Raw genomic sequence first — 27,494 nt, 5'->3', positions numbered from 1 at the left:
CCCACAACTCTGCCGTAAATAACGCCAAGGCAGAGGCAAACAGAGGTACCAGCAAGGGAGAAAAGGCCAGAATGTGACAGGGAGTCCATCAGTCAAAGAGACAGGAGGGGTCGCTTTGGGAAGGCAGGAGATGCAGAGGAGAAGACTCTCCCATCACCAGGGGGGAGATGGTGGGAAAGGGACAGGGAAATACATGTGAAAGCTTGAAATGGGACCCGTCCTGCCCATCCAGGGAACGCTGAAGCAGGCAGGATCCCTGCATGGCAGGTGGGTGGTGAGTGTGCTCCTCGCTGTGATGAAGTCTTTATGAGGCACTGAGCCCCCAATGGATCACAGTGACTGTGAGGAAGCTGGTGACTGTGTGGAAAACTTGTGCAACCCCCCCCCCCCCCCCCAAGTGACAAACTCACAGGCTGGGAGGAAAGTTCCTGAGAGATGGCTGATCTGTTGGTTCAGATCCCATCCACTCGCAAGCAGTCTCTCTTCCAGGGCCGATAGCTACAGTAGAAACATGCAGAGCTTGGTGAATGCTGAGGGATCTACCCAGTGACTGAATTCGCTCCCAGAAGGAGTGGCTCTTTAGGGTAATTACATCTAGTGGCTTGGACATCAAGGCAGAGAAATTCCTCGCGTCCTTCAGAGCTCCCTTCCTGAAATGGCTAAACCCTATTAAAGCCCATCTCTTGTGTGGTGGAAGCTCAATGTTCAGGAAGAATGGGTGAGACTCAGTGGCAGGCCTGGACCAGAGGGAGAACTGGTCTCCCGTCTCCTTTCCAGGGGCTCAGCCTTCCAGTGCGGGCTCCTCAACTGCCAGGAGCCCCTCAACCAGGGTGGGGGAGTTGTGTGGCGTGGCTGAGGGCTGTGCTACCAGGGTCTTTTGAATTGTCCAGGTTGGTCCCTCATCGGGCTGGTTCATCCTTTGATCCGTGATGGACGGCTAGACTCAGGTCGCTTTCAGCAGCCCAGCCTTGTGCGCGCTCCTCCAGGCAGCACTTAGATCGGGTCTGGTCGGAAGGTGAGGTAAGCGATTCCTCCTCAGAGCGGCAGTTGGTGGCCAAGCGCTATTTCAATGACATGCGTCCGTTCCACGTTCCCATTCAGCGGGTGCTCCCATCCCTGCGGTGATGCCTTCTGAACTGGAAGTTGCCTTTACCAGCTCGGAGGCTTCAGAAGCAGGGATTTCAGATCCTGGCCTTTAATTCCTTCATCCATGCTGCCAAATCCTTGGCTGCCTCCCCGCCTGCTGCGGGCTGTCCCTCCAGCAGATTCACAGCCCCCTTGACAAAGTCTCCCGCCATGGTTTTGAATTTAAAATCCTATTAGTCTTAAATTAATTGCCTTTTCTCGCTGAGCACTGGGCTGGAACTGGCAGCCGAGGTCTGCAATCATTAACTGGGACAGGGATAGTGCAGAGAAAAGCTGCCTTTCTCATGCTGGGCTTTGCTCCATACTCCCAGCCTTCTGTCCAGCTTTCTTCTTTATCTTTTATTAACCAGCTCGCCCCCTTTTGCTGATCATCCTTTTATCTGGCCCGGCACCAGGGAGCTTTGAACCTTGGAATTAAATTCTCCCCGGAGCCATGACGAGGGGGCAAGTTTTGGTTCATTTCACGCTCCAGAAAAAAGGAAAAGCCCCACAGGGAATGGAGCCCTGTTTGTAGGGGTCCCTAGGGGTTAATGTGAAGAGGGGTGACCTCAACACCTGCTGAAATAATCCAATAACTGAGTCTCCACAGGCAAGAGGGCTCCGGGGTCCCCTGGCTGACTCCCAGAGAGCAACCCTGGGTTTACTTGGTATTCCATAGCAACACAGGCGTTGGAGACAGGAACCCTTCCACACCCCTTCTATTCAGCACCCAGGCTGTGGGGAGCCAAGGGATTGGAGGGGTGTCCCAGGGATGGCACTGCTGGGCCAACCACAGAGGCTGCTTTATGTCCTGGCCGTCTACGGGCCACTCCGTAGCACAGAACATCCTGAGCATAGTGCCCTGCACGCTGGCCACAGCCCCTTCTGACCCCAAGAGTTCAGAGGTCAGGAGTCAGGCCTCGGGAACTGTGAGATTGGCTTAAAAATAATGAGATTTCTAAAATATAATAACCAGTGACTCATCCTTTTTCTTTCCCTTCTGGTTTCTGAGCCTTCAGGGCACACCCGGTCATGCTGTCAGGCTTTTCTCCACAACCAAGAGGTCTAGAAATTTACTTTTTTAAAAATGCAAGCTGAGATTCTCATGTAACCCCAGGACTCCAGCAGCTGGAGCTTTAAGAGAAAAACCAAATACTGTGAGACTCACATTAAAATCCTGAGAGTCGGCAACACTGCATCGAAACTGTGCTAGAGGCTGAGCAGGCAAAAAAAGGAGCGTAGAGCCCCCTTTCTCCCCCACCCTCCCAGGGTTTGCCTCCGCATACAGCTCAGAATTGGGATCACGGACTGTTCTCATGTCCTCTGAGAAGGATAAAGTGTTAAATACACTGTCAGCTGCCATCGCTTCATTCCTTGGATCTGCCCCATGGGAAACCCCCTCATGTAGGCACAGCTGGACGGAAGGAGGGGTTGGGGCCCATAGTCTGGTAGAAACATGGTGAGTTGCCAGTACCCTTTGCAGTGATAAGACGAAAGTGTCCTGGAAGGAGACTCCACAGAGACTGAACTGCACTTTGCACACCTCCAGGGAGACAGATCTCTGCTTTGTGCCAGGGTTTCCCGGAGAGCCAGCAAGGGTGTGAGCATGTGCCAGGCACAGAAGGCAGCAAAGGAGAAGCCAGGGATTTGGAGGGAGGAAACTGGTGAAGGAGGCTAGAACAGACTGGTAAGTACTGGCCGAGTGTGGGGCACAGGGCTGGTTAATGAGTGGAATGAGAACTGAGCAGTGCAGAGATTTTAAGGAGGTGATGGGATCTTGAGGCAGAGAGGGGATGGTGTAGGGAGTAATTGCTGGTGGGAGGATCAGAGAGGGAGAGCAGAGTGACTGGTGTGAGTCCTGGAGCTGGTGGAAGAGGCAAACGATACCTAAGAGGGACAGGAGTTAGCAGCATGTATATGGAAGTTGCTGGTGCTAATGGAGCTGGAGGAGGACAGGCCATAGTGGAGATGACATCTATACAAGGCAGTGAGTCGGCCAGTGGATTATGGGAATGTTTCAGCTTGGGTGTGGTGTTTAAATCAATTCCACTGGCCAGGAATTTGGGGAGAACAGAGAAGGGGTGCTGCAGAGAACACAGGGCTGGATAGTCTGGCACCAGGTCAGGTCCAGTGCGAGCACATGCATGTAACCTGTAGAGAGCAGCTCCACACTGAGAAAACAGTTCAGTCACAGACAGGTTCAGGGCAAACAAACTTTGCTCAGTCTGTACGGGGAACTGCACCGCAGCTGATCATAAGCACCCCTTCAAGAGCTAATTGCTATACGTTCAGATACACCGAACCTAGTCTGACCATCTGCAATAGCACCACCTTGTGATCCCCAAAAGGGGAGTAGCAGTTTTATCAATATACCATATAGGCGAGAGGCAGGTCAGGGGTTGTTTAAAAGAGCTCTTTGATGACCCATTCATGTGAGTTCCTGGGTACCCTCAATTCCCAGTGACTTTAGTGGGAGTGAGAGGTGCCCAGCACCGAGCAGTCTGGCCCTTGGCTTGGAGGCCTAGTGCTGATGCTTACTGCACAAGGCAGAGGGTTTTCTGTTTACGTTATCAGAATATTTCCGCCATTTTCATTTTTGGGTGGAGCTGAAGAATCTCTCTGCTCAGGAGTCCCCTGTTCCGGTCAGTGCTGCCGACGTGTGCCTGGCTGGTGTCAAACTTACAGGTCCACACCTAGACAGGGTGGGAGAACAGGCAGCAATCCACATCTGAGCTGCTGCTGCTCTGTGCATGGTGAAGGGCTGTGTTAAAACAGTTCCTCCTTATATTTTGTAGCACTTGCTTATAAAATCACAGGGATTTATTGGGACACTGCAAGTACCAACTCCAGCACAGCCCACAGGATTCAACCTCTTGATAACCAACTCCTGATCAACAACTTAACATTAAGATAAGCACCACCTGCTGATGGAGGTGCTGTCTACATTAGTCATTACTAAGGCTATGATTCTGTCATGGAGCTCACGGATTTCGTGACTTTCTGTGGCCTCCTGGGCTTCTTCTGCGGCAGGGCTGGAGCAGCTGTCAACCCTGGGGCTGCTGGAGCAGTGAATGCAGGTCAGATGTTCTGTGGCCCCCGGGCTGACCGCCAATCAGCCGTTCAGCAGCCCCAGCATCAGCTATTCAGTGGCCCTGGGCCTGGCCGCCGACCACCTGTTCCGACGGCCAGCCCTGGGGCTGTGGGAATAGCTGACCGGCACTCCCACAGCTGCCGAACAGCTGATTACCAGCCAGCCCCACCGCTGGGTGGAGTAGCAGTAGCCAGCCCCTGCCGCCGGAGCAGCGGCAGGGCTGGAGCAGCTGTAAGCCCTGGCCGTGCTCTGTTTGTCCCTCCATCCCTCCCCCAGGGTATTTTTAGTAAAAGTCAGGACAGGTCACAGGCGTCCATGAATTTTTGTTTATTGCCTGTGACCTGTCCGTGACTTTTACTAAAAATACCCGTGACCGAATCGTAGCCTTAATCATTACAACTTCTGCCCTCTAGTGAAATAAGGATCTCCTAGAAATGCAGGTAGCCTTTCATCCTTGCAGGTTTCCATGTTTGTCTCCCCCTTGAGTCCTATATTCATCCATGGATATATCCCTTGTGGTTGGATCTAAATGATCAGCAAGTACAAGGTGCATGTCCTTTAGTCAGACCCATCTGTGTAGACAGACTGTTGAAAGACAGCAGTGTATTGAGGTCCTGAGAACGCCCCAGAAATTCCTTCTCCACAACTGGTTTCCCATTTCAAGCCGTCTGGGATAGTTGTTGAGCTTCTTCAGTGTTTGCCCTCCCCTTTCTTTCAATGAATCTGTGAACCGGTTCTTGATGCACTACAAAGGGGCAAGATCTTGCTTTTTGTATCAGCAAGGATAGGTTGTTTCATTTCTAAATCACTCTGCAAGGTCTCCTCCAAAGAGGAGTAAGTTTGGGATTTTTTTCCAGGCTGCTTTTTCTCGCTGTGTAGCCCTCTCTTCTCTCAATCCTGGATGGGCACATCTTTCTCCTCTTTTCTAGCATCTCGTGCCTGGCATACTTGCTTTCAGCTCATCTTCACCTCCTGGAATGCTGTCCTCGGGTCACTGATCTAAGATTCCACCTGTGTAGGTGTGGTGAGCTTTGCTAGTTCTTGGTGCCTAAACATCGAGTCATAAGGAAGCATGGGTTTGCAGAGTCCAAAACCAACCTCACAAGGAGCATAATGGATAGTTGAGTGTTGGCTGGTGTTATAGGCCATGATCATAAAAGGTGACTTTGTAGCCCAGTTGGGGGGGAGGGGCTCTGGGCTCGGAACTCCAGCCAGAGCTGAGAGCTTCGCTGCGGTCCCAGCCAGGGCGGAGAGCTCAACCCCGGCCGGGGCCTTCCCCCTATGGCTCTGCCTGAGCTCTCAGCCTCCCACCCCAGGGCATTGGAGGGGAGAGAGCTGGGACCACGGGGCGTGGGGGGCTGAGAGCAATAAGCGGGGGCGTGGCCTCAACCAAAAGAGGCGGGGCCTCCACCGGAAGAGGCAAGCCAGGGGCCTAGCCTTCACCTGCTGCCCATGGCTTTTCCTTTACAAAAGCAGTGGTGAATCTTCCCCAACAAATCGTGTTCATCTATGTGTCTCATAATTCTATTCTGTACTATAGGTTCTACTGATTTGCCCACTGCTGAAATTACGCTTCCCAGCCTGTAATTGCCAGGATTGACTCTGGAACCCTTTAAAAAAATCTTGCATTATATTAGCTACCTTCCGGTCATCTACCAGTGATAGGTTACATGCAACAGTTAGTAGTTCTGCAATTTCATATTTGATTTCTTCAGAACTCTTGGGTGAATCCCATCTGGGCCTGGTGACTTATAACTGTTTATTTTATCAATTTGTTCTAAAACCTCATCTATTGACACCTCAAATGGGACAGTACTTCTGATTTGTTGCCCAAAAAGAATAGCTCTGCTGTGGGTATCTCCCTCACATCCTCTGCAGAGAAGACTGATGCAAAGACTTCATTTAGCTTCTCTGTAATGGCCTTGTCTTCCCCGAGTGCTCCTTCAACACCTTGGTCATCTACTGGCCCCATTGCCTGTTTGGCAGGCTTCCTGCTTCTGATGTCCTTAAAAAATTTTTACTGTTAGTTTTTGCGTCTTTGGCAAGTTGCTTCTCAAATTCTTTCTTGGCCTGCCTGATTACACTTCTATATTTTACTTGCTAGAGTTTGTGCTCTATTATCCTCACTAGGTTTATGCCTTTTTGCCTCGAACAGCCTCCATGACTCTGCTGTTTAGCCATGGTGGAATTCTTTTGGTCCCCCTACTGTCTTTTTTGATTTGGGGTATACAGTTAGTCTCAGCCTCTATTATGGTGTTTTTGAAGTAGTCTATATGCTTTTGACGGCATTTTACCTTTCTGACTGCTCTTTTTAATTTCTGTCTAACTGGTGTCCTCATTCTTGTGTTACTTTGGTGGGGTTTTGGGTATTTTTTCCTCTACAAGAATGCTAAGTTTAAATACATTATGGTCACTATTACCAAGTGGTTAAACTATTGTTACCTCTTGGACCTGATCCTGTGCTCCACTTAGGACTAAATCAAGAATTGTCTCTCCCCTTGTGGGTGCCAGGACTAGCTGCTCCAAGCAGCAGCCATTTATGGTGTCTAGAAATCCGCCAGCACGCAATTTATCTTCTTTTTCGCTGTGCTTGGATACGCCAGGGAATCCAACATGGGGCTGTGTTCACTCCCTGGCTTAAGTACAATCCAATGTTGCATCCGATCATCTCTCCCAAGCTGTTCGTTATTCCTGGAGAACACACTTGCATATCATTAAAGCAGCTGTTCTAATCACTTCCTTTCACTGTCTTCTACGTCTGCTTCTGTCACGTCAACCCCAAGCTCTTTTACGGACTGAGCTGCTTCACAGCTCCTTGTGAGAGGCTTTGAGCCACCAGCGACATGTGGACACTGTCTCCAGGGTCTGATTTTTCACTAGCTGTCCCCATGGTCAGTCACATTAATTGCTCTGACCCAAAGCTCACCCTTTGGTCCTGCTTGAAACAGAGTTCTGTAAACAACAATCCTGACTGGCTAGTTGTAGCTTCAAACACTCCTACAGCTTCGCTTCGCTGCGGCAGTCGTTGACATTATTGCATGATGACCAGGGCCGGCTCCAGGTTTTCTGCCACCCCAAGCGGCAAAACAAAACAAAACAAAAAGCCGCGGCAGCGCGATCGCGCCGCTCCGCTCTTCGGTGGCAGGTCCTTCACTCCGAGAGGGACTGAGGGATCCGCTGCCAAATTGCCGCCGAAGCCCCGGACGTGCCGCCCCAATAGCGGCCGGAGTGCCGCCCCTTGGTATTGGCCGCCCCAAGCACCTGCTTCTTTAGCTGGTGCCTGGAGCCGGCCCTGATGATGACCTGGCTTCATCACAGCTTTATTCTGAGCCACCCCAGGAAGCAGTTGCTCTTTGTCACCCTTTAGGCATGGTAGAGGCACCTCTAAAGTCCCAGGAATTCCTCCCCAGGGCCCACACTTCTTCCTCCCCACAACCAGGTAGAGTATCTGAATATGGTCCAGGGACAAGTGGGTTCTAGTAACACCCCAGGAGTTCTTGTGATGCTCTTGGATGAAATCCACGCTTCATAGAACAGCACTAGAAATACTGGTCACCACAACAAAAGTCCATTTAGTATGCAGAGACCACACGATCAGTGGGAGCTGGATTTCTCCTGCTGTCAGCAGTGGCTGATGATTGCTAGTCACCAGTTTAACTCCTGCAGAACTTTTTTCTTCCCCAGACCTGGGTGTTCACCAGCGATCAGACATATTTCAGATCCTGACTCCAACAGCACTGTGATTTTCCAGCTGTTGACGTCTCCAGACACACAGTAATAGGTAGTTGGGCAGCTCCTCACATGAGCCATTCTAATATCTACTGGTGGTGGCCATGCTGCATCAGCAACTTCCAGTTTCCTTGGCGTGGCTTCCCTCTGCTTGGGCAATTCCACCTCCAATGGCCTCCACATTGCCTGAAAATGTCACCTGGCCTGGGACACTCAGGAAACAGTCTCATGAGACTTCTGGGAATAGCCAGCACTTGGGCTTCTTCTAATTTTGTAGCCGCTTTGCTAGCAATCATTTTTTGAAGTGTGGCATGTAATATAAAGGAGTCACTCTGAGGCTGGGAATTAACAGCTGATACCTTTAAGGAAATCCCAATTTCTGCTTCCATATTTTGAGCTCTGGGTATACTCTGAGCCATAGGTTTATCCAGTATATTATCCTCCTTCTCCAGCAGGTTATGAAGTTTCCCTGCTAAACTCTTTATAAACTGAGTGTTCACATAAGATTCTCTAATGGCTTGCCTTTAGCACATTCCCCTCTCCGCATTGGCAGTTTCAGATGTGGCACAGCAGATTCTGTTTCACTCAAGCCATCTCCCAGACAGGATGGCACAGGGAAAGCCCTATTGAACAGGGTTCTTAATGTAGGTAAATAACTAAGCTAGTGGTTCTCAAACTTTTGTATTGGTGACCCCTTTCATACAGCAAACCTCTGAGTGTGACCCCCCTTATAAATTAAAAACACTTTTAAAATATTTAACACTATTATAAATGCTGCAGGCAAAGCGGGGTTTGGGGTGGAGGCTGACAGTTCGCGACCCCCCATGTTATAACCTTGTGACCCCCTGAGGGGTCATGTCCCCCAGTTTGAGAACCACTGAACTAAGCAGAGGTTCCCCCTCCTGCCTCTTCCTGGCTTGCTATTCCTTTTGGTACTTCAAAAGAGCCAATCCCCCATCATAGCAGTCAGATATGTGTTTGCTCAACTGTCTATAAGACCCATGATCCACACTGGGAAGCTGCTGGTAAAATGCTTTGGCATCACCATTCAAAACCATTATGCTGCTTTTTCATCAGTCCACTCATTCACAGAGAGCAACAGAGTCCAGCTCACAGAGTCCAGCCTCATCTGTATGACCAGTAAAGTTCTTAGGCCAAAGTCCTTTTACCACCTTGAAGCAATGACCTCCAGTTCTAACCCTTGTTTATTGAGTCACGGGATTTTATTGGGCTACTGCAAGTACCAACTCCAGCACACATGGGCAGAACTGAATCTCCTGCTAACCCCCAACCTGCCCTGCCCCTCCGGTCAGATCAACAATATCATAACATACAAGACAGCAACTTAACGCTAAGATAAGGACACAGCACCATCTGCTGGTGGAGGTGCTATCTATACTAATCATTACAATTTAAATCCACAGCCTTTCCCTTTGATCCCATTTTCTTGTTGGGGGACAATAGCAGCCCCCAAGGGGCTTTCTCCATTTTTACCTCTCCTCTCACTTTCTCCCTTCCCAAGGAAATCATCCTAGGCTTGAAATCTCGCCTCGTAAGGACTCCCCTACCCCGCCCCCAACACACACAGCTGCCATCCCAGTAGGAAACGGGGTCCTGGCCCTGGAATGACCCAACCTGAGCAGTGTCCATGGAGGGAGGGATGTACCATTCAACTGTACAAACCCCAGCTCATCCTTTCTCCCCTGCTTGAGGCAGATCTCAAGGACGCTGCTCTGGCCTCTGGGGAAGAGGAATTGCCTGGGAGGAGGGCACTGGGACTTCTGATCCTGACTGTAAGTCTCACTTCAAGTCTGTGCATGACTGAAATTCATCCTTTCCTGTGTCAGCTTAGTGACTGCAGCCAGGGCGGAAGGGAGGGGATCCCTGGGCAGTGCAGGCCGGTTCGCCCAGCCCTGCTGCAGGATTAGGCAGTAACCTCTCTCACAACTGCAGCTGATGGGCAGGGTGAAGCAGGAACGTCAGCTTCCCAGACAAGGTTATTTTGGTAGCTGTGTGTAAACCCCGTTGGAAAATGTGACACGGTTCTTATCCTCTTGTATTTGCTCACAAAACACTAATTAAGGTATGTAATGAAGACAGGAGCATCCATTAATAAAGACTCATTACAGGGCCGGATTAGTGAGCTTATCGGAAACAGGTGGAAGTGATCTGGGCGTCTGCTCTTGTGCGCCACACATGAGCTAACACTTTCCCACTCTTCCAGGACAATGTGCCAATCTGCAGGGAGCCTCCGGCCCAGACTGTGAAATCCCCCCCGTGCCTCAGCGCACTGGGGCTTCTGGGGATTGGGCATCCAGTCAGAATGAGAACCTTCTCCTTCTCACTGCTCATTAACTGGGCATTGCCAGGACAGGCCCAAACTCTGCCAGGCACGGCGGGGGCACTGACCCTGCTTGTCTCTCAATTGCACTGTTAATTTTACAGAGCAGCCGCAGCTGTTCCCAAAAGCCCTTTAGCCACTTCACTCTAGCACAAGCACTCGAGCCATGTCTTTGGACCCAGGTTCCAAAACTCGGAGCAGGGGAGAAGCCTTCCCGGGGTGCTGGAGCAATTTTTATAAGGGGTGCTGATGAGGAAAACCATGTATTTGGTGTTTGTTATTACTTCAAGCCAGGGGGTGCGGCAGCACCCCTAGTTCCAGCACCACTGAATCCTGTAGGTAGGAGAAAATGGCGTCTGCAGATGGCGTCTCCAGATGGCGTCTGCAGATGGAGGGAAGAGCTCTGGAGACCCCATGCCTGTTGGAGCACAATGTCCTCCAGCTACAGGTCTATCCTTTCAAATGTCCCGGGTCCATCACCCATCCTCCCTGAGAGTCCTCCCTCTTGTGACTGACCTGTGGGGCATGCCGTCGGCAATCACTTGGGGACGTTCCACGCTTCTTCCCCTGTCTCTTTAGCCCTCGGAAGCCCTGCTACAGCCCCGAAGACCTCCAGGGAGATCACAAGGGGAATGCAGATTCCATGGGCTCATGCCAAAATGAGCTTCACGCAGAGAGACAGGGTCGCTCATGCCCTCATGGGAAGCCCCACCCAGGCGGTGGAGCAGATAGGATCAGATGGCGGGTTAGGGGACAGGAAGGCCTGTCTTGTCCCACGTTGAGAGGGGGCAGGAGCAGTGAAGAGGGGGCTGTGCCTGGCCATGGGGGTTATTTTATCCTTAAGATATAAATAGAGACTTTGTTACTACAGATGAGAGCAGTGTCTGTTCTGCCCCTTGTTAGCCCCTTGTATCTCACTCTCCTCTGCCCCACTATAAATACAGAACTGAGTCACAGCCTCTGCCATCCCTCGGGGCTGAATATAGTCTGTGAGGCTCCTGCAGTCCACAGGGACACAGCTGAGTTATTCGACGGTGCGTTACTCAAAGCTATTTCTGAAGTGTTTCATTAGGGCCGACAATGGGGAATGAAGCGTGGCTGCTGCTGGCCTTTGAGCACGATGGAGGAAAGAATCAAACGTCACACTTACAGCTTCTGTTTTACAGAGTTTATTCATGTCAATTTTAGCAATTTTTTTTACATCTGTATCAATGTCCAAAACTTGGAGGGTTTAGGGGCTTGCTCTTTGTATGGACGTGTAGCGCTGGTTCAACGGGCACTCTGGTAAAGTGCACTAGCCGGAGCTGTCTGGAGATGAGCTCCGGTAAATATTTGCAAACCCGCAGGGCAGAAGCCCTGAGCCCCGGTGCGCGCTGGGGTGCTGAAGCCGCGAGACCCTCCCACCCCGCAGCTAAAGCCTTGAATGGGGGAGGGTGTGGGGGGCTTTGGGAAACACTGTCTGAGAATTGAAGCCCCCCACACTAGGGAACCTATAGTGCATAGCAGCAGACTCTGCATGGACCAGCTAATGCACAACATGTTAGTGCACTTTCGAAATCACACCCCTGTAGTCTGTGTCACTGCTCCATGTAGACAGGCCCTTAGATACAAGCCAGGGAGCAAGGATATCACCTATGTAAACAAACTGCACTGGGAAAGGGATGAAGATAACACAAACTGAGTAACCATTTCTGGGGGTTTTCCAGTGTTTATTGGCTAAACACAGATTTTTTTTCTTTGTATTGGGGGTGTTTTCTTGGTTAAAACCTAAAATCGGAAGCCCAAATCATATTGTATCCTTCGTCCTTACCCTGCAGTACCACGCCTTCCAGTCCTACTGCACCCCTCTTTATTTACCAATTTTCTCCAAAAAATCCCCAGGATTTGAAAAAAGCCAGTATTTGGGTTTTATCCATTTGTTTTACCCAAACTTTGGCTGTTCTGGGACCTGGCAGTTTTTCAGAAAGATGTGCAGGGAGCCGGGTCCCGGCAGCCAAGACCACCTGAGTGCTGGAGTCCTGTGAGTACTGGCCCCCCTGCTGACCTCGGCCCTTCAGCGTGGCCCCAGGGCACAGAGCCCCGTGCAGACAGAGCCTGTGCAGGGGACGTGGATGGGGCCTTGCTGAAGGGCGGGGGTCAGCAGGGATCAGTACTCACAGGGTGCAGCCTTCCCTCCCCCTCCAGACTCTGACCCTTCCGCACGGCCTCATCCGCTTCCTCTGCGCTGGGGGAGTGAGACGGGCAGGGAGCCAGGTCCTGGGCAGCTGAGACTGTCTGATTACTGCAGGGAGGGAAAACGTCAACTGCCACATGACGAGTGGCTCCCCCTATGGGTACCGGGCATCCCTCCACTGCTGAGTACCAGGCACCTCTCCCGGCTTTTCCTGGGGTCCTAGCTTCTGGTGTTATCTATTCCTGCCTTTCTTCCTTCCTGCCCCCTGCAAGATCACATTCCCTCTGCATTTCCCTGTGACCCCAAATATCTCCATGCCCCTCACAGGTATCCTGGCATCCAGCCCATCCTCCTCCCCTGGAGTGCCCTCTAGGTCCCCTTTTACCCCCCCGCAAGGCTCCTCCCCCACAACCCACCACTCTTCCCTACTCTCCTGGCATTCCCCCTGCCCAGACCCCTTCACTGCCATCCCCTCCTTTATCCTTTCCGCCCTTTGTACTCCGGTGTCCTGCTGTCCCAGGCCTACCTGCCGTTTTCCCTAGGACTACTTTCCCAGCAGGATCCCTGGCCCACTGGTATCTCCCACTGCCTTTGGCATCTACGTCTTTATGCCTTCCCAAGGACTCCCAGCCCACTTCCCCCTGGCAGCCAGGCTCTCTCCCGCTTCTCACAGATTTTAAGGCCAGGAGGGACAATTATGATCATCTAGTTTGACCTCCCGTGTGGCACAGGCCAGAGACCCTCACCCAGAGAGTCCTGCGTCCAGCCCAGAACTGCTGGCTGGAAGGCCTCCAAGAGATGGAGAACCCCCCATGCTTCATTCAGTTGTTCCAGTGGTTAATCACCCTCTCTGTTAAAGCGTGCTGCTTACTACCAGTCTGAATGTGCCCAGCTTCAGCTTCCAGACACTGGAGCTCACTTGGACTATGTTTGCTACGGAGGCTTGTCTACACTACAGGGGCTACAGTGGCGTAGCTATGCCACGGTAACCCTAGCGCTTAGCTGCAGACTTCAGTGACACAAGGGCTTTCGTCGTTGCGGTAGGAACTCCACCTCCCCGAGTGGCAGTAGCTAGGTGGACAGAAACATTCTTCCAGCAACCTAGTCGCGTCTACACCAGGGCTTAAGCCGGCCTAACTGTGGCACTTAGGGGTGTGATCAACGGCTATATCAATCTAGATTTTTACTGTAGCTCAGACCCTGGATTCAAGAGGCCTTTGCCATTAGAAATCTTCTCCCCATGTACCTACAGCCTGCTCAGGTCAGCTCTAGGGTTGCTAACTTTCTATTTGCAGAAAAACAAACACCCTTGCCTGCCCCGCCCCTTCCCCGAGGCCCCGCCCTGCCCCTTCTCCGAGGCCCTGCCCCCCACTCCATCCCCCCTCCCTCCGTCGCTCGCTTTTCCCCACCCTCGCTCACTCACTCATTTTCACTGGGCTGGGGGAGGCGGTTGGGGTGTGGGAGGGGTGTGAAAGCTCTGGCTGGGGGTGCGGACTCTGGGGTGGGGCCAGGGATGAGAGGTTTGGGATCCAGGAGGGGGCTCCGGGCTGGGGGTTGGGGCCGAGGGGTTCGGCATGTGGGAGGGGGCTTCAGGCTGGGGCAGGGGATTGGGGTGTGGGAGGGGGTACAGGCTGTGGGCTCTGGAGTGCCAGAAATGAGGGAGGGGACTCCAGGCTGGGGTAGGGGGTTGGGGTGTGGGAGGGGGTGAGAGCTCTGGGGTGGGGCTGGGGCTGAGGGGTTTGGTGTGAAGGAGGGGGCTCTGGGCTGGGGCAGGGGGTCGGGGTGTGGGAGGGGGTGAGGGCACCAGCTGGGGGTGCGGGCTCTGGGGCAGGGCTGTGGATGAGGAATTTGGGGTGCAGGAGGAGGCCCAGGGCTGGGGTAGGGGGTTGGGGTGTGGGCTCCGGGAGGGAGTTTGGATGTGGGAGGAGGCTCAGGGCTGAGGCAGGGGGTTGGGGCATGGGAGAGGGTCCGGGGTGCAGGCTCCTGGCAAGGCTTACCTCAGGTGGCTCCTGGGAAGTGGCCAGCATGTCCCTGTGGCTCCTAGGCGGAGGCATGGCCAGGTGGCTGCGGGCACTGCCCCCGTCCACAGGCGCCGCCCCCACAGGTCCCATTGGGAGCCTGAGGGCTCCATAGCAGACGGTCGCTGTGGGGAGAAGCAGCAGCAGCACCCGGGAGCAGGGAGGTGTTTGTGCCTCAGGGATGATGCCCCATGGAATGCAGGGGAGAGACCGAGACTTTGGCCTCTGGAATCAAAGGAGCATGACTGGAGCAGCCCCAGAGACTGTCAGAGCTGGCGAGGGGGGAGTTAACCATAGCCCCCGCCCCAGCGTCTGCACAGAGCAAAAGGAGCTCCCTCCTCCCCAGTCTGCCCCTCCCCCAGGGCCTGCCCCAAGCAGAGCAGTTTCCCCTGGGGAAAGGGGAGGCTCCCCAGGAAGGCCCGGGGAGCGCTCAGAGTGAGGGCTGCCAGAGGGAGAGAATCGTCCTGACTGGCAGTACTGGGCAGAGGGTTGGCATGGGGATTCGCCCTCATTCCTGCCCCACACCAGACATTCTCTCTTGACTTTATTATAAAGGTGAACGGCCCTATGGCTGGTTAGCACAGTAGCTGATGTAGACACGTGGCATCTTTGGTGCAGCACTGGTTGTTGATGCAGCGGTTAATTGCCAGACAAAAGCCATGCTAAGGTGGCATTGAGAGAACGTATCAGACATTTAGGGTAAAATGCAATACAGGGGTGCTGTACTGATCCCAAACCGTACATTAGAAACCCAGGAAATTCACAGTTAAGGTTAAATTTAAAAATAATCCAAATTGAACATGTTAAGATGTGTAGCAATGCAAAGGGAAGGAAAGGGAGAAAAATGAAAAATTTTGAACAAAATGAAAATTTTCTGCAAAAAAACATTGTTTTGGTTGTAAAACCATCATTTGTTGGAAAACCTTGTCACCAAAATGTTATCCAGCTCCCTTCATGATAAAGAACCCTCCAGTATTCTGGTTTAACATGACCCTGTCTTGGAGCGCCTAAAGCCCTGAGCCTGGGCTTTTCAAAGGGGACCAACTCCCACTGAGTCCCAATGCCTGTGTCTGTGTGTGAAACTGGGAGTTCTGCAAAACTACTGCTCAGACCCAGGGGCTGCAACAATACGAGACGCTGGGGAATAATTACAAACACTTGTCATTTCTGACTCAGTAGTGTTTAAACATCTTTCATCCAGCACTTTCCAAAATCTCTGAAAAATTCGTCTCTGATTGAGAATAGTCTCTTCTGGCCTTAAAGAGAATGGAAACCTGGAGTCAGTCTGATCTACAACGTTCCATCGGACCCCTCTGCGCAGTGGTGGAGACGCATTCTGTAACATACACAGGTACCAGCTCTCAGAAAAGGCCTTGATGTTCCTTGCCATTTTGTTTATTTTCCAAAATTGTTCTGACAGCAAAGAGAGTTTGTTCTTGGGAGACTGAATGGGATCATCAGATCCAGCTGCCGGAGCCTGGCTTAGTTCATAAACCCTGACCGGTTGTTGCTGTCTCTTTGAGTCTGGAGGACTAAGGCCAGCAGGGCAACTTACCGCTTCTTCCAGCTCTGGGACAGATGGAAGGGCTTTTTGCACCAGGCAGAAAATATTTTTTCAGATGTATATGGTTTCAGTTCAGGTCACCTGTTCATTCAGGAATCCTTAGTCCTGGAGCTGTGTGTAGTTTTGATTCACACCAAAAAGCTGAGGATGTTACTAGGAGATAGTTGAGAACTGTCTGACGAGGAATCCTGGCTGAACTTTCTGGGAAAGCAAGGACAATGAGAATGTCATCAAAAGTGCAAGAGCTTCAATGATTTACTGACTTTCTTTAGTCTCTTTGGGTGGATTTCCCTTTCTTCCTCTCGATTGTTGTTTTACTCCTTCTCGCCTGTCTGTTGGTGGTTTGCGGTTTCCCCCCGGCGTAATCTGAGGAGATGATGTATTTATCTGCGATTACACGACATGGTCTGGCTGCCTCATTTGTTTCCGAATTTATTTTCTGATCCTCAGTCCAGGCCGGCCCCAGGCTCGCTGAGGGTCTCTGCATGCGGCATCCTGGAACGTTATTAAAGGGTTACATCAACTAATTTCACAGTGAACAATTCTCTCCGACATCCCATTTCTCAGCATCTGTGTTGTGTTCATGCAGGAGACCCAGCGACACCCAACAGCTTCACAGGCAGGGTGGATTAAGGTTAAATAGACCCAGATCCACCACAGTATCAGGGCCCTCCCACCCCACTCCTCTCCCAGACAAACTTTTCCTCCCAGTCTAACCCCTTCTCCTCAGACAGACCCCGATACTCCCAACTCAACCCCTCCCCTCAGAAAAACCCTTCCTCCCAGCCCCAAGATGGACTGTTGTCTTCCTCCCACTGCTCAGTGCTTGATCTCCCTGCCAAGGGAAGCAGCTAGCTGACACTACTCAGCTGTGTGCTGCATTGCAGCCTGCCGCTGCAGCTCTGACTCATGGCTGCATCGAGCCCCCTCCAGCTGGAACCCAGCCTTAATCTGCCCCAGTTAGCAGGTGGGTAGTTGGTGCAGCCTGGGTCCTGAGCTGGTGTGAGCGGCAGCGACTGCAGGCAGGATGAAGCCTATGCCATGGGCACATGGTGGGTGCTGCTTTGGGGAAAACACTGATCACAAAAAGCACTCTCCCTTTGACTGCACAGAGCCATCAGCACCCCCATATGCAGACAAGGAAACTGAGGCACGGTGGCTTGCCCAAGGCTAGTCAGAGGCAGAGCCAGGAACAGAACCCAGATCTCCAGTGGCCCACACTCCTCGGCTGCTACAGAGCCCTGTGTTGTCAAGGACTGGTCCCACGCCAGGGCCAGGCCACGCTCCCCAGCAGACAGTTGCTAATGGCGTCCCAATCCCATCGGTAGCCAGTTCTGCCTTGTTCGCACCGAGGGGAAAGCAGCCCCTGAAATGTGTTTCCTGGCTGGGTCCTTTTCCTAGTGCAGGTGGAGTCTTCTTTAAAGCAGCACCTGGGACATGCCCTTTGACTGACAGCTGTCTCGCCCAGAAAGTTTTTTTTCTCTTACTTAATTGGCCTCTCAGAGTTGGTAAGACAACTCCCACCTGTTCATGCTCTCTGTATGTGTGTATATATATACCTCCTCGATATGTTTCACTCAATATGCATCCGAAGAAGTGGGTTGTAGCCCACGAAAGCTTATGCTCTAATACATTTGTTAGTCTCTAAGGTGCCACAAGTACTCCTGTTCTTTTTGCGGATACAGACTAACACGGCTGCTACTCTGAAACCAGTCAGCCAGTCACCCCAAGCCCAGCGGGGCGGAGCCTCACTTACTGCACTGCCTGTTGAGGGGCAGCTCGCTCGCCCAGTCAGGCTGGGCTGACGCCCTTGCGGGCAGGGGGCGTGCGCTGGCGCTCGAACACTTTGGGGTCGCGGCTCGGGCTGGACTTCGGGCTCCGACACCTGGGGAGGGGGATGGGCTTCAGCTGCAACTTCCAAGCGCCGGCCCCGCTTCCTCACGTCTGTCGGCCGGACTGGGAGGCTGCCTAGACAAACCCCAGAGGAGCCCACAACCCTCCCTCTCCTGCAGGCAGAGCAGCTGCTGAGGCTTCATCAGTCTCTTGGGCTTTCTCACTATGGGCTCCCAGCTCAGCCACTGCCCTGCCCACCTGGGTCACGCAGCGCCTGGGCGCTGAGCCCTGTCTCCAGGAGGGCACCCTGGGCATTCCCTGAAGCTCTCAGAGAGAGGGAGTCACTGCAGCACTGGGACAGGGAGGGAGCGTTTATCCCGTGCTTGGCTATTCAGGGTTTGTCCGGGCGGTGACGAAGGCCAGGGTCACTGTGGTGAGGCCTGCATCTCTTTGCGGCGTTGCACATGCTACAGTTGGATCAGCTTGGGGTCCTTTAGACCTTCAGGTCTCAGCAGAGAAGGGTTGTGAAGCAACTGGCAATGGCTCGCCTATGCCACAACCCAGCTAGTCACACATCTTGCAGCGTCAGACCACGTGACCCCTGGCTTCCTGGAATAAAGGTCCGGTTATCTTCAGAGCTTATGCTGAGCACCTCCTGCCATAGCATGCCACCCGTTCACGCCCCAGAGTGGCTGCTAACTCATTGCTAGCAGGCTACATGTTTGAAAACCAACAGCATGTTCGGAAGTAGGGAAATATTGAGTCGGCCACATGATTCTCAGGGGCCTGTGGCAGTTTTGCTGCCAGTGCTGCTTCCTGAGTCTAGTTGGGACTCCCAAGTGCAAGCAAAGGGTCCTCTCAGTTGCTGGTGCTACATGGAACTAGAGGAGCAACCAAAGATCCAAGGTGACCCTCCCCCTTAACAAAGGGCAGAGAAATCTCAGCCAAAGGAGCTGGTGTCTGTTTCACCCTATCCTCTGGCTCTTTCCTCCACTCAGCCAGCAGCACTTGTGTCTTACCTGGACCGAGTCTCCACTAACTGGCTCTCAGCCAAGTCATTTATCTCAACTGGACAATGGGAAAATCAAGAGACAGCACTGCAGTTCTGTGTCCCCCAGCGGCCTCACATGGGACCAAGAGGAAAACACCCTGTGGCGCCTGCACAAGGCAGCTCTGAGCAATTGCCCACCAACACCTTCAGGGAGGACACTCGAGCAATTTATCTGCCCCTGCCAGGGTGCACGGACGCATTAACAAGTCATGGTCCATAGTGTCACAGGCTATTAACAGCTGTATAAGGATCACCATAGGCACCTGGTCTTTATCCATCACCAGAAGGAGATCATCAGCCTCTGAAATCTCCCGCACCCAGGTCTAAAACTGGACCAAAATGGGTAAAGGATCCCTGAAGATTCTAGACAATAGCAGGGCGATCACCTTCCCCAAAAGAAGAAGGTTTAAAGCTGGTCATAAAATGGCAACATAATTTTGTGAAAAGATCAACTGAATAATTTCTACAATAGAGCTTCAGAGTTACGAACCCCAGAGTTACAAACTGACCAGTCAACTACACACCCCATTTGGAACCGGAAGAATGCTATCAGGCAACAGCAGAGACGAAAAAAATAAAAAAGCCAATACAGAACAGTACTGTGTTAATCGTAAACTACTAAAAAAAATAAAGGGAAAGCAGCATTTTTCTTCTGCATATTAAAGATCAAAGCTGTATTAAGTCAATGTTTAGCTGTAAACTTTTGAAAGAACAACCTAACATTTTGTTGAGAGTTACAAACATTTTAGAGTTACGAACAACCTCCATTCCCAAGGTGTTCGTAACTCTGAGGTTCTACTGTATTGTTTTTTACAGAAATTTTTACCCTCTGTAGGAGGGTTGGAGCCTAAGCAGTAACAGGCAAGGTCATCAGCCTCCAGAGACAGTTTGGGCCCAAGAATCCAAAGGAGATATTGCATTTATCCCCTTGATGTGGATCTGCTGCCAAGAGGCCAACAACCTAGCTCAAACCTTGACCACAAACATAGAAAACTCACTGCAAGAAACACTCACATCTTGAGCAAAGGCAGACGTTTGCAGATGGTGCTGATCAGCAGGACGTGTGCATGCCCACAAGGGCCAAGAGTGATCTAGAGGTTAGAAATAGAGACAGGAAATCACAGTGTGGGAGTCAGGCTGGATTGCACACACCACTGGGAGCTTGATAGCATGAAGTGCACTGATGGCTGCCACACTATCTCACCCCACATAGATGAGTGTGCCCACACCCTACAGAAATGGCTGCTTCTCCCCCGCACCCAAAAGCATGGCTGCTTTCTGTCTCCAGACTGATACTCAGCATGGCCTGATTGCAGCCTCACAGCTGATTTTTCTTTGGAAATGTCTTTATTTTATGTCTAGGAATTAGGGCTGTCGATTAATCGCAGTAAACTCACGCGATTAACTCAAAAAAATTAATTGCGATTAAAAAATTTTATCGTGATTAACCGCACTGTTAAACAATAGAATACCAATTGAAATGCATTAAATATTTTTGGATCTTTTTATACATTTTCAAATATATTGATTTCTATTACAACACAGAATACAAAGTGTACAGTGCTCACTTTATATTATTATTTTTGATTACAAATATTTGCACTGTAAAACTGATAAAAGAAATAGTATTTTTCAATTCACCTCATACAAGTACTGAAGTGCAATCTCTTTATCGTGACAGTGTAACTTACAAATGTAGATTTTTTTTGTTACATAACTGCACTCAAAAACAAAACAATGTAAAACTTTAGAGCCTTCAAGTCTACTCAGTCCTACTTCTTGTTCAGCCAATCGCTCAGACAAACAAGTTTGGTTACATTTACAGGAGATAATGCTGCCGGCTTCTTATTTACAATGTCACCTGAAAGCGAGAACAGGCGTTTGCATGGCATTTTTGTAGCCGGTGTTGCAAGGTATTTACGTCCCAGATATGCTAAAGATTCATATGCCTCTTCACGCGTCGGCCACCAATCCAGAGGACATGCTTCCATGCTGATGATGCTTGTTAAAAAAATAATGGGTTAATTAAATTTGTGACTGAACTCCTGGGGGGAGAATTGCATGTCCCCTGCTCTTTTTTACCCACATTCTGCCATATATTTCATGTTATAGCAGTCTCGGATGATGACCCAGCACATGTTCATTTTAAGAACACTTTCACTGCAGAGTTGACAAAACGCAAAGAAGGTACCAATGTGAGATTTCTAAGGATAGCTACAGCACTCGACCCAAGGTTTAAGAATCTGAAGTGCCATCCAAAATCTGAGAGGGACGAGGTGTGGAGCATGCTTTCAGATGTGGAAACTACAGAACCCAAACCACCAAATAAGAAAATCAACCCTCTGCTGGTGGCATCTGACTCAGATGATGAAAATGAACATGGGTTGGTCCGCTCTGCTTTCGATCGTTATCAAGCAGAACCCGTCATCAGCACGGACACATGTTCTCTGGAATGGTGGTTGATGCATGAAGGGACATATGAATCTTTAGCGCATTTGGCACATAAATATCTTGCAACGCCGGCTACAACAGTGCCATGCGAATGCCTGTTCTCGCTTTCAGGTGACATTGTAAACAAGAAGCGGGCAGCATTAGCTCCTGCAAATTGTAACCAAACTTGTTTGTCTGAGCGATTGGCTGAACAAGAAGTAGAACTGAGTGAACTTGTAGGCACTACAGTTTTACATTGTTTTATTTTTGAGTGCGGTTTTTTTTGTACATAATTCTACATTTGTAAGTTCAACTTTCATGATAAAGCGATTGCACTACAGTACTTGTATTGGGTGAATTGAAAAATACTACTTCTTTTGTTTTTTACAGTGCAGATATTTATAATAAAAATTAAATATAAAGTGAGCACTGTACACTTTGTATTCTGTGTTGTAATAGAAATCAATATATTTGAACATGTAGAAAACATCCAAAAATATTTAAATAAACGGTATTCTGTTATTGTTTAACAGCGCGATTAATCGTGATTAGTTTTTTTAATCGCTTGACAGCCCTACTAGGAATGTAAAGCCACTTCCATAGAGAGGCTGACCCGTATTGTTATTTAATCTAGCAGACAAAGGTAGAACAAGATCTAATGGCTGGAATTTGAAGCTGGACAAATTCAGACTGGAAATAAGGTGCAAATTTTTAACTGTGAAGGTAAGTAACCAGTGGAACAACTTACCAAGTGTCCTGGTGGACTCGCCATTACTGACAATTTTTAAATCGAGATTGGATGGTTTTTTAAAAGATCTGCTCTGTGGATTATTTGGGGGAAGTTTTCTGGCCTGTTACACAGGAGGTCAGACTGTGGCCTGTGTTATACAGGGGGTCAGACTATGGCCCCACTAGATGATCACAATGGTCCCTTCTGGCCTTAGAATCCATAAATCTACAAGTATTTCTGGGAGCACAGGCAGATGCAGAGCCCACAGGTCTATGTCACCTAGATGAATCTCGGTGCAATTTGCTACTATGATCTTAGTACTTCTACCAGGACAGAGAAACCCAGGTGATAGCAAAGCAAAGAATAGCCCTATCCACATAGAAGAGAGATTATAAAGGCTGGCAGGCCCCATCTAACCCATCTTCCCAGTGCCCGGAGCAGGGCAGGGCTCTTTTCTCTGGGTGCTTGTCGTAGTCTGTGAGCTCCTTGCATCTAGCTCACATTCATACTGCCCTGTTCCCTATATGACTCCAGTGCTTTTTTCAGTCCTGTTTTAACAGTCCTGAAGGATGGGGTGGCCCTCCCACTGGGGAGACGGTTCTGCCATCTCACAGAGCTCACTGCTAGGAAGTTTCACCTATTTCTTTTCATGTAGCAAGAAAAACTTCCTACCCAGCTCCCATTGTCAGGCTGTGGCGTCTCTCTGGACTGCCAGGCTTATCTCCCTAGCCTTTCAGACCTGCCACCCCTCCACCCCCTGCCCCTCTTTGCGGCCTAAGCTGCCTGCGTCTCTTCAAGCCGAGATGCCTCTGCCTGTACTTTGAGGGTAACTCTCCAGCTCCTGCATGTAGGCTCAGCCCTGGCATGGGCGGAGGGTGAACCCTGGGCTCGGGGAGGCTAGGCCCCCTGCCCGGCCAACCCCTTCTGTCCAAGGCCCCACCCCTCCCGCCCCCCTTCCCCTGGCAAAGCCCAGAGCTCCCCCCCACGGCCGTCAGCCCCCCTTCCAGCCACAGGCTGCCCAAGCGCTCCCAGCCCTGGAGCACCAGGAGGGTGGGTGGTGTGGCCTCTCTCCCACCCCCGAACACCGGGCAGGTGGGCCGCGCCACGAGGGAAGAGCGTAGAGAGCCAGCGGGAAGCAGAAGGGGGTCTGGGGGCAGAGCGTGGGAGGGACCACCCAGGCTGTTTGGGGGGACACAGACTCCCCCGACCTGCTGCCCATGAGCCCTGGCACCCTCTGTCCTGGGACAGTGGCTCTTGAACCGTAACAACGTGTGCTGCTGATTGTGAAGTATGTGCCACTCTTTGCTCCTAATCCTACAGCTCACAATAGTGTAACTCCTGGGTTTGGGGCCCCAGCTGTCAAATACAGCCCCTCCCCCCATCCCCCAGACTGCCTGAAGCAGCAGCGGCCAGGAGAGGCGCTGCTGTAACAGCATGGCTCTGGACCAGTCTAGCTGTCCCCTTTCCACCTTTAGTGGCACCCCGCACTGCTCTGCCGGGTAACTGCAGCCTAGGATGACAGCATTGCTATCACCCACCCTAGCTGGGGCCAGGACCCGAGAGCGGCAGCAGAGGGGATCTGTTCATTGGCCCTGAGAGCATCGGGTCTGCTGGGCATCGCCACACAGCTCCACCCAGGAGGGGGTTGGGCCCCCACAGTCCTTCCCGCACTGGAGAAGGCGTGTCAGCCTGGCAGGCTGTCCCTGGAAGATATGGGCCAAAGAAAGACCAGCAGGACGTCTGAGCCCCGAGACAGGACAGTCCCGGGTTATGTGCCGATCACACAGTGCAGTGGCTGAGTGCCTGGGATCACCTCCGCCAGTGGTTGGTACCTACACTAACTACAGGAGCCTGGAGATATGCCCTTAGCTTGACTTGGGTTATAAGCACTCAACAACCCATGTTCGCTTCTCACTGACAGTCACGGGTCTGTGTAGGTGGCCATGGTGGTGTACCCCGTGGCACTCAGGGGCACACTTGAAGCCTTGTGTCAGATCCTCAGGCCTGGCTTCTCTGGCAGGGGGAGCCTGGCAGGTCCACCTCTACCCTCCAAAAGTTGCCCAGACACATACGGACACACCAAGCATCAGCACCCGGGGCCTTCAGCACAAGTTACACATTTTAGCATAGGATGGTCAAGTCAAAATTTGCTTTGGGTGAATATTCAGGTGCATCAGCCAATTCTTCACCGTTGCAAATGTTGGCCCATCAAATTGAAATTCCCTTTGGAGTTCCCAGGATAGTAGTAGAAGGGTTTTGACTGTTCAGCAGCTGCTCAGGCCTCTTCCATCTAACAGCTTTTCCGGCACTTCAGCATTTCCATTATTCGGTTCCATTCCAGCCAAAACCACAAAGTGCTGGGAAGAGGAACAACATGTGATGTGTGCGCTCAACACTGTTCACTACTGGACGGCATGGCTCTCCTGTGTCCTTTGGGAGGCTGTCAGATTTTCATGGGCCCCACGGATTTCACTGAAAATGTGAAATTGACCTTTTGCCGGGAGAAAAAAATTAAATCAGGTGAAAACTGTGAAACTGAAAGTTTTTTGCCCATTTTCCCCATGAGGCTAGTTTGTGTTTGGCTCTTACACAGATGCACAAAGAGGCAGGGAGGATATAGGGAGCCTCCTCCATCTTTGTGTCCCTTCTGCAAAGACCAGTCACAATTCCATCCCATATTCCTCCTCTCCCCCGCTCCCCCCCAATGCACACCAGCTGGTGTAGCTGGAGGCGCTGCACTGTTTAAGGGCACACTCCCCTGTGTGCTGTGGGATCCAGGAGGCATCGTGTCTCCTGGTGTTTGCAGTGGGGTGGTGCAGCTCCCTCCATCCACCAATGTGGGCAATGTGAGCAGAACTGAGTGGGGATAAAACTGGCTAATGCAGTGTATGGATGTAGGAACAGGACTCTCCACTAAGGATACATGGTCTCAGCTCAGTACGCAGCATTGTGAGACCATTTCCTGGGCACCGTGTCCAGTTTTGGTGTCCACACTTTTAAAAGATGTTAAAATTGTCTGGAATTCAGAAAATTCAGAACTGCAGGACTGATCTGAGGCCAGCTCCTGACATTTCTCCTTGTAAGGCCAATAGGCTGTCGTGTGTAGCCAGGGCTCTGAACATCTGGGAAATATTCAGACACTGCCCAGCTCCCAGGAAACCCTATTGGCACCTCCCCGTTCTCTGCCCAGGAGAAGATGGCTCGACTGCCTCAGACACTAACCTCCAGGAAGAGGCAGAGACTAGAGCCGCCTTCTTGAGACACCCCTCACTCTCCCACAGGCTTCCCCTCCCTCCAGCAGACCACTTGCTCTTACCTCCCACTGTTCTGAGACAGCAGGAATCTAGATGCCTTTTACCCTTCCTGATGTCTTCAGTGGACTGGCGCCTGGCTCCTCTTCCTGCTGGGCTAGTCAGGAGCAACCACAGGTGCATGCCTCTCATCCCTCACCAGCAGTGGTCTCTTTCTCCCACTCCTCGAGGTGCCTGAAGCCGGCTTTCCCCCGTGCCCTGCCATAGCTGCAGGAATCGTACACTTCTGATTCCACTCTAGCTGCTGTCTCTAGCCCTGGGCCTGAGACACCCAAAGCGCCCAGCCACCCAGCTAGGCTTGGCATTCAGGACACTGATGATGGGGAAGGTCCATCCCTGGCCCCAGCTGCCTGCTGCAGAAAGTACAGGAGCAGCAGACACCATGGGTGGGAGTGTGTGGGTCGTGGAGACAGCCCTAAACTTGCCCAGAGCTCCATATGTCACTCTCCATTACAGCAGCTACAAGATAAGGCTCCCAGACTCTTCTAAATCCTATTAGAGGCACCTTGATTAGAACAGACACCCCCTTGTGACACACACAGGGGCTGGCTCCCAGGGGACGGGGTTACAGCGAAGGCAGAGTACAATACCAAACAGCTGAGGCCGGAGCAGAGATGAAAGATTGTCATAACTAATAACTCGGTGGAGGTATAAAGTTACTGATGGCTTCGGCCTGAGAAGTGGATGATTAATTGCACAGTGCTGCTTATCTGCTCCTGGAGCCCTCTCATTAAAAACATCCCCTGATCCACCATGTAATCAGCGCCAGGGAGATCAATGCACACAGAGGGATGGGGAGAGACTGCCTGGGAAAAGAGGTGTTTATCACAGGCTGCATGGCGCAGCTTGCCTCTGCTCGGGCCCCAGAGCCGGTTTGTGGGGAACACAGAGCTGGTTGGTGGCGACTCCACTGGGAATAACCTCAGACAGTTTCAAGCTGCAGCCTGAGCAAATGTTCCATAGGCAGCCGTGGGGCTCCCGTTGGTTTATATTGCAGGAACTGAGACACGTAGCGGCTGTGTCTCTGATGCACTCCGTCTAGCGCAGGGAAGAGCTCCCCCCAGAAGATGCAAGGTGGAGTCGCCAGTTTGCAAGGGAGTCACATGGGGGATACAGATATTTAAAATGCAGCCAGGTGAGGCCCAATCACTCGGGGGATGGCATAGATGGAGGTGCTGGTCCGTTCTCTGCTCTGTAAAGCTGCTGTATAAGCAGGGGTGCCAGCCCTCCAGGATTGTCCTGGAGGCTCCAGGAATTACAGATTAATCTTTAATTAAAGATTATGTCATGTGATGAAACCTCCAGGCAACCCTATGTAGAAATGCTTTTAAGGCTGGATAAAAGGCAGGTCAGGGGGGCTTGGGTTTTAGTGGACCAGGTGCCAGGTAATGGCTAAAATAAATACAGGCAGCAGTGGGTCCGGTACAGGGGCCTGTAGAGGAGGTGCTTGTCCAGCGTAGTCTCTGCTGATGGAGTTTAAGGAACTCTGAATACATCTCCTAAGCTGTGCACCAGAGGAGCTCTGTCCTCAGCAAGGGAAAGCTGGCTGGCTGGGGCCAGCACAGGCCACCTCTGCTCCTGAGGGCTTTAGGACCTCTGCGGCTGGGATGTGCAGCCCTGAGGATTTCCTAGGCTCTGTCTGGGGTTGCCAACTTTCTAATTGCACAAAACGGAACACCCTTGTCCCGCCCCCTTCCCCGAGGCCCCTCCCCTGCCCTGCCCTTCTCTGAGGCCCCACCCCCCACTCACTCCAGCCCCCCTCCCTCCGTCGCTCGCTCTCCCGCACCCTCACTCACTTTCACTGGGCTGGGGCGGGGGGTTGGAATGCGGGAGGGGGCTCCAGCTGGGGGTGCAGGCTCTGGGGTGGGGCAGAGGGTTAGGGTGCTGGAGGGGGTTCTGACCTGGGGCAGGGTGTTCGGGGTGCTAGTTCTGCCTGGGCGACGCTTACCTCAGGCAGCTCCCGGTCAGCGGCGCAGTGGGGCTAAGGCAGGCTCCCTGCCTACCCTGCCTCCGTGCTGCTTCCAGAAGCAGCCACCATGTCCGGCCCCTAGGCAGACGTGCGGCCAGGCGGCTCTGCATGGCACATGCTGCCCGCACC

The sequence above is a fragment of the Terrapene carolina genome, unplaced genomic scaffold (assembly GCF_002925995.2).
Source record: "Terrapene carolina triunguis isolate 2854851 unplaced genomic scaffold, T_m_triunguis-2.0 Scaffold714, whole genome shotgun sequence".
Lineage (NCBI taxonomy): Eukaryota > Metazoa > Chordata > Testudines > Emydidae > Terrapene > Terrapene triunguis.
The sequence above is the reverse complement of the archived record's forward strand: the minus strand, read 5'-3'. Positions refer to the sequence as shown.